This window comes from Etheostoma spectabile, chromosome 24, assembly GCF_008692095.1.
Source record: "Etheostoma spectabile isolate EspeVRDwgs_2016 chromosome 24, UIUC_Espe_1.0, whole genome shotgun sequence".
NCBI lineage: Eukaryota > Metazoa > Chordata > Actinopteri > Perciformes > Percidae > Etheostoma > Etheostoma spectabile.
The window spans coordinates 7,081,790-7,089,168 of record NC_045756.1 but is presented as its reverse complement, the minus strand read 5'-3'; the positions used below and the strand labels follow the sequence as shown (position 1 = coordinate 7,089,168).

Genomic DNA, 7,379 nt, shown 5'->3' with positions numbered 1-7,379 from the left:
AAAAAACAACTAGTAAATGCAACATTCTTGTCGGTCTTGGACTACAGTGATATTTTCTACATGCATTCAACCTCCCAGTGTCTTCATGCTTTGGACACTGTGTTTCATGGAGCCTTGCGATTTCTCACAAACTTAAAATCTCTCACTCACCTGTTGCTGTATTCTCGGGTCAGTGGTTTTCACTCTCAATTCAGCGTTGGATGCACTGGCATCTTTTTATTTATAAGGCAGTATTAGGACTTCTTCCTCCTTACCTGAACCCTTATATCCTCCCGAGGTCTGCAGGGACATTCACCTGCGCTCACAGGATCTGGTTTTATTGACAGTCCCTAAAGCCCACACTGACTTCGGCAAAAGGCTTTTATTTTGCGCCCCCATCTGCATGGAATCAGCTTCAAATGAACTCCAGTTGAAGGAGTTGGTCTCATTTTATTCTTTTAAAGGCTTGTTAGGAGCCTTGCAGAAGGGCAGTCTGTATGTCACGGTTTTTAATTGATTTAGGACCCTGGTATTTATGATGACATTTGTTTTTGAATATAAGTGAAAGTGTGTTTATGTATTACATGTAAGTGTCTCTGTCTATCGAAACGTGCTGCTGCCACTTGCCAGGACCCTCTTGTAAAAGAGATTTTTAATCTCAAGGAGTTTTTTTTTGTTTTTTTTTAATTTTTTTTTTTTTTTTTTTTTTTTTTTTTTTTTTTTGTTTTTTTTTTTTATCCTGGTTAAATAAAGGTTTGAATGAAAGAATGAATTCCACAAGTGGCCCTCGTCTAGAAGAAGTCTCCCAGCTAATCTTGCCTTGAATTGATCAAAGCTGGAGACAGAGTTATCTAGCTGATGGGATCTTACTGAGCTACTGAGCATGCGTGATTCCCAACAAAGATAGTATATAAGTGAGATGTCTCACTCTGGAGCTAAAACAGAGACCTAAACACACAGGGTGAAAACAGGATCTGCAGCAATGTACAAAAACATGGTGTTTTTTGAAAATGAAACCATGTAAACCTATTCTGGTACAACCTCAAAATACAATTATGAACCTGAAAATGAGCTGAATATGGGCGCTTTAACACATTATGAAATGTGCATTTTCTCTCTTTAAATAATTTACTTTGTTGTAGCAACACATTAATCAAGGATTCTGACTTTGACCAAAGTTTGGATAGGATATTGCATTAATACTGTTGCTTTACAAGTCTAAACCTAAGCAACTGAACTGTATCACGCACTGTATTATTTAAAATGAATCTGACTGTTAGGTTAAAAATATTAACAACAACGTTGTCTTCACTGGTCTTTGCTGGGTAGCCTCCGCTAAGTAAGAATCCAGCACATAGACGCACCCTTGGCTCATTTTCCATTTCCGCTGACACGTAATTTATAGTCATAAAGCTAGACATCGGCGGTTGTAACCATGATTCAAATCATAAAGTGCATACACACCTATCCTGTGTAAGTTTTTTTCGGGTTTCCAAACGACATCCAACAGCCTGCGCTGACGATGGATCTCTTCCTCGTACTCGACGATAGTTTTTTCAAAAACTCCGAATATGTCTTCAGCGGCAGCAGTTAGTCGCTCGTTGATGAACTCTCTCAAATACCCAACTGAAGACATCGTTGCTTACTTACAGCTGTGAGAATTACCTGCACTACAACTACAATACAGTCTCTTTAAGCTCACTCAACACGAGCATTCAGCTAACTCAACTGGCACTTGTGTTGTTTACTTCCGCTGGGTGTCACACTGTTTAAGTTACGACGGAGTGGAATTAAGGGCGTTTTTCGTTCCGCTTTAACTGACGGCCTGTTATTCAAAAGTGTGGGTTTAACATCATCATTAAGGATGGTCATCTACCTCGCTTAATTTCCAAAAGTGTTGTTTGTATATTTATATTCTGAATGAATACAAAAAAACAATTTAAAAAAACTCGCTTCATTTCCATAGACAGTTAAAAAAATGGACAAACAGATCCCGTTGTTCTGGAGGAGACCAATGAAGGAGATTAGCCATTAGCATGGACATTAGAAGCATTTTTCCAGTGATGCTGAGCGTTACTGCGCAGCCTCCAGACGTAGATGTGACGTGAGCAACCTGTCTGAAAGCTGTAAGTCTTCTGGTAGCTGTGCAAGAGAAATCTCAATCATCCCAATCAGCAGAGACCGAGAGGTAGGTATATGTTAGGAGATAACATAGGCACAGGCTAATTACTGCTAACACATGCTAGTTAACATTAAACTAGACACAGGCTAATTACTGCTAACTCATGCTTTAACATTAACATAGACACAGGCTAATTTGTTAACCAACATGCTAGTAACTTAACATAGACAGGCTAATTACTGCTAACTAACATGCTAGCTAACATTAACATAGGCACAGGCTAATAACTGCTAACTAACATGCTAGTTAACATTAGTAATTAAACCTAAACAGCTGATGTAAGTCCAAAGTGTCTGCAAGCTTCTCCTGACTATACGGTGATTCCTCTACTGTGTGACAGTAAGTCGCGTGGTTATGACACAATCGTTAGCCTATTTTTACATAAAAACGTCTGCTACGGAGCTATAACGTGACTTACAAGGTAATGGAGCCTTTTATACATTGTTGTGTTTCTTTAGTAATAAACAACAGACAAATAAAGTCTTTAAACGCTTCAGATGCAAAGTTATTCACTGTCAAATGAATGAGAGTCAATGGGATGCTAATGGCGGGTGAATTAATAACAAAAAAAAACAACTTTGGCTAACCTAATATGATATATATCACATCCCGTGTGCACAGTGTTAAGAACTATAATAAGATGTAACTTTCTATATGGATGATATGACATTCAGGCTCTGGCAAATCAGGTATTAAATTTGTTGCTCTTGTTGAAAATTCAATTCACTTTTATTTAAAGTAGCATAGCAGGACTTTGCAGGACTCTGTAAGGCACTGTTGAGCATAGCATGGTGTAGCAGGGCATGCAGCATGACCACTACAACAGCTGCAATCAAGATTTTGGTCCAAGGACTCCAGGGCATAAGCTCCCCTGAGCTACGTTAGTAACAAGCATTTCTGGGACTTGGATGCACACAAATTGAAAATGTACCCTAGTTAATGAAAGTCTCAGACACATTCATTGAAACACAGGCACTGCTAGGGATTGAACTCAGGATCTCCTGTTTACAAGACAGGTGCTTTAACCACTAAGCTACAGTGCCTCTTACAGGTTATGGAGTGCATTACATATAAAATGTATTATTATTATTATTATTATTATTATTATTATTATTATCATTATTATTATTATTATTATTAGTCCTTGGTGTGCAACAGACTTTGAGATATGTTTTCTCTTGTTTGGTGTGTGTGTCAGCGGTGTTACCCAATGAGCAGCAAAGTGTATTTCAACTTGTTTTATCGGGCCCAGAACGTGGCCCAGGTGTACACCAGGACCCTGTGACATCACTGCCAGGTGTGGTTTAAGGTCCATGTGATGCTGAGTGATGTAAACGGCCAAGGCGCTGCCTGATTTGAGCGTCCTCCAGGCTCTTCCTCACAGAGTGGACAAGAGGTAATAATCAATTTACTAATTTTCATCAACATCAACAGCTTCATTAGCTTCATTAGGCCAAATGAACAGAAATGGTTGATACATAAACTAGGTGGGTATCATAACGTATACTTGCATGCTGTGATTGGTAACACTTTACTTGGAGGTATCTACGTAAGAGTGACATGACACAGTCATGACACATGAACCCTAACCCTAACTTGTCATGACAGAACCGAATGACACTTACTAGAAGAAGCGTTATGTCATAAAGGTTTATGACTTGTTTATAATGTTTATGACACGTTCATGTCAGTGTCTTAGGCTCTGCATGCCACTCTACACCGTCTCTGTGTTAACTTTAAGAGGAACTTCCCACCCAGTTGTTAGCAGTCATTAAAGCTTCCGCCTGCAGACAACATGAAGGCAACTCTTCTTTTCCTCCGTGAGTACACACACCTTCAGTAACATATCAAAGTCAGTTAAGGATGTAGCTTTAACCACCTAAGCCCTTCCGGTTGGTAGGTGATACATGTGTCAGTATGATACTAGATGAAAATACATCCCTGTAAAAGCACTGCAGTTGTAAAGAGAATACTACGGACACAGTGGAGTCATTGAACAAAATCTGAAATGTAGTGATGAAAAACCATACAATCATAACATAGCTTTATTTGAGTCAAACTTAAATAATTAGCTAGGAAATGGAAAAGAAAAGACAGTACTGTAAAATATCAAATGCAGTGTTCCTCAACTTACTTATACTGTAAAAAGAAAAACAAAGCAATGATTACTGTACTTCTACATCTTCAGATAGATAGATAGATAGATAGATAGATAGATACTTTATTCATCCCAATAAAATGGGAAATTATAGTGTTACGGCAGCAAAATCAGTCACACAGCACAGAATATAAATATAAATGAAATACTAGGATACAATATACATACATACGATGTACAAGAAATAATAATAGGATAAAATACAAGAACAAATAATTGAATATATATACAAGTTGGGAATACAAAAATGTGCAACTGCTTAAGTAGTATGATAAATAAATAGTATACGAGTATGTATAAAGTATATATATATGGCAGAATTGAACAGGCAGTTCAATGGGCCTGCAGGCATACAGTGCAGTAATTTAACCATCAATACTGTAAATAGTCTTACAATAAAGGTAGTACACAGGACCATAGAAGCTGATAAACAGTAGTACATTACAATAAAGAATGATGATGAAATATTACATCCATAGATAATGTAGCATAATTGGTTCATGCTCCATGCTAATTGGTGGGATATTGTTTCTGTCTCCATACAACTATGCATTTAGAATAATGCAGCAGTTACTGATCATTATGAGCTGTTGATTCGATAACACTGTAATGAAATGAATAGACAATGCTTTTTGAAGTAGTAGTACTTTGATGTCATATTGAACAGGTGATTTTGGTTAAAGTGATCTTAAGTTTATGTGTATTGAAACATGTTAGGGTTTTGAAAAAATTTGGCATTTTGATCGTTGGTTATGGGTTTTGTGTCTAGAGTTTTGAAAAATGACGGTTCTGAAAGTAGTGCCAGAGTGATTGTAAAAAGCTGTAACACTATGCTGAAGATGCCGATCTGATGCCGAAGTTATCAAAAGTTGGAACTAATATTTATGAAGCTGTGTTTTGGATGAATGACTGACTGGGACTGTTGTTTCAGTGTTTATCGCCCGCCAGACGTCTGCCCTGCATCAAGGTACGTTTCAAGCCAGTGTGTGTGTGTGTGTGTGTGTGTGTAATGGATTCATTCTTTCATTGGTCTTCAACAGGGGGTCCAGGACAGAGGTGGGTAGAAACGAGTTACATTTACTTCGTTACATTTACTTGAGTACGTTTTTGAAAAAATTATACTTCTAGGAGTAGTTTTAAATCTCTATACTTTTACTTGGACTTGAGTAGATTAGTGAAGAATAAACTGTACTCTTACTCCGCTACATCAGGCTACAATGAGCTCGTTACTTTTCTTTTTACCTCTTTGGTATTCTGCGCGTCATTGTTTTTACCCCAGCGTACGTCTCATTTAAACGTTTTATTTTGACAGAGAGAGAGAGTCTTCCGCTGAAGGCTCTACCACGTGACTGTGTTCCACCAATCAAACGTCGTCGTGCAGTCACGTGACCATACTCGAGGTCAGCGCCGGGACAGGTTGGCTTTACGGTCGTAGCAAATCAAAGATGTCAGAATCAACCGTCGCCAAGGCAGACCAGGAGGACCCCCCCCCCCCGGCCTCATAGTGAAAGCATGGTTACCTTTTAGGAAAAGTGCGAAACAGCAGCTACATTATGCGGTGCCTTCAGTGTCGACCAAAACAAACGGACATGTCAGCATTCAAAGACTCAACATCTAACCTGAGGAAACGTAGCGGTAATTTTAGTTTTGGCTGTGGAGAGGTGAACGTTTGTCTTTTAGGTCAGTGATTCCCTAAGTGGGGGTCGGGACCCACAGGGGGGTTGCGAGCCAGAGAGGGGGGGGTCGCAAGTTGATTTCCAGAAATAAAATAAAAATTTAAAAACGATTAGAAATAGCATATGTTAGCCATGATTTTAACACAAGATAAAACTAGTGGCTAAATTTAAAATCAAACCAAGCAAATAACTAAAAAGGGAACAGCTCTTTTGATTTTCACGCCTATAGTGCGTGAGCGGTTGCGCGCAATGTTTATATACGTTTCTAGTGGGGGGGTCGCAAGTCACTTGCACCGTTACTTTGGGGGGTCGTGGGCTGAAGGTTTTGGGAGCCCCTGTTTTAGGTTACATACAGTATGTTTTGCACATGCAGTATCCATCCAAATTTGATGTGACAATTCTCTTCACTTAAGCTATTTTGTAATTAATAAATTCATTTTAATTTATTTTATTGATTGGATGAACTATATTTGCCTAAATATGATTATTTTGTATTTTTGTCGGTCTGATTGATGCTTGTGTTAAGAAATAAATCAGACGTTACTCAACAGTTACTCACTACTTGAGTAGTTTTTTCATCAAGCACTTTTTTACTCTTACTCAAGTAATTATTTGGATGACTACTTTTACTTTTACTTGAGTCATATTATTCTAAAGTAACAGTACTTTTACTTGAGTACAATTTTTGGCTACTCTACCCACCTCTGGTCCGGGATCCCTAGCCCCTGCAGTCACTCTGAGGGGTCCTTAGAGTAACTGCATGGGGCAATACCAAATTATTGTTTGACAGTACAAAAACTAAATGTATCAATATGTCTGAAAATGTAGATTAACATGAATCTAACAAATTTGTAAAGTTTTTTTTTTATTTTTTATTTCCACTACATAGGCCTATAGCTAAGGGAGCCAATCACAGATACAGTTAAGCTGAAGGATTCACTGTTGCACATTTTAACATAAAAAAAAAACATGTATAAATACTGGAATACATTATTATTTTAATAGCTTAGTTTTGTATGCACCATAAAAAGTTATATTTAAAGGCTCTAGGCCGCCCATCATGTCATTATAGATGCAGCTCAATTGTATACAATATATAAATAAATATATACATACAGTATATATAATCAGTGTTTTAGGCAAGTTGCTTCCAAAATGTAATGTATAATAGATTACTAGTTACTGTCATTTTTGAGTAATTAGTTATATTACTGTCTCTAAAGTGTACTGTATTACACTACTTTTGCATTACTTTTGAGTTATTTTCACCAAGATAACACCAGATGTTTGACTTGGCGGGTAACTTGTGACTAAAGTCTCCATTTTATCCACTTTAATACATCATAGATTATATTCATAATATTTTGTAAAATGTATATGAATA

General features: G+C 37.5%; 1 protein-coding gene, 1 non-coding gene and 1 pseudogene across 2 annotated transcripts in view; 1 reads left to right on the top strand and 2 right to left on the bottom strand.

The window, feature by feature from the left end:
- LOC116674054 (zinc finger protein 878-like) overlaps positions 1-1,762 on the bottom strand; it is a 9,912-nt pseudogene extending 8,150 nt beyond the window's left edge.
- A 1,369-nt stretch (positions 1,763-3,131) lies between these two features.
- Positions 3,132-3,204, bottom strand: trnat-ugu (transfer RNA threonine (anticodon UGU)). Its single transcript has one exon. It is a non-coding gene; the product is annotated as a tRNA-Thr (tRNA).
- Positions 3,205-5,248: 2,044 nt separating this feature from the next.
- LOC116674253 (sialoadhesin) overlaps positions 5,249-7,379 on the top strand; it is an 11,731-nt gene continuing 9,600 nt past the window's right edge. The window contains exon 1 of the mRNA XM_032506854.1: positions 5,249-5,286. The gene's annotated coding sequence lies outside the window, so the exon portion shown is untranslated. The remainder of the gene's footprint in view (positions 5,287-7,379) is intronic.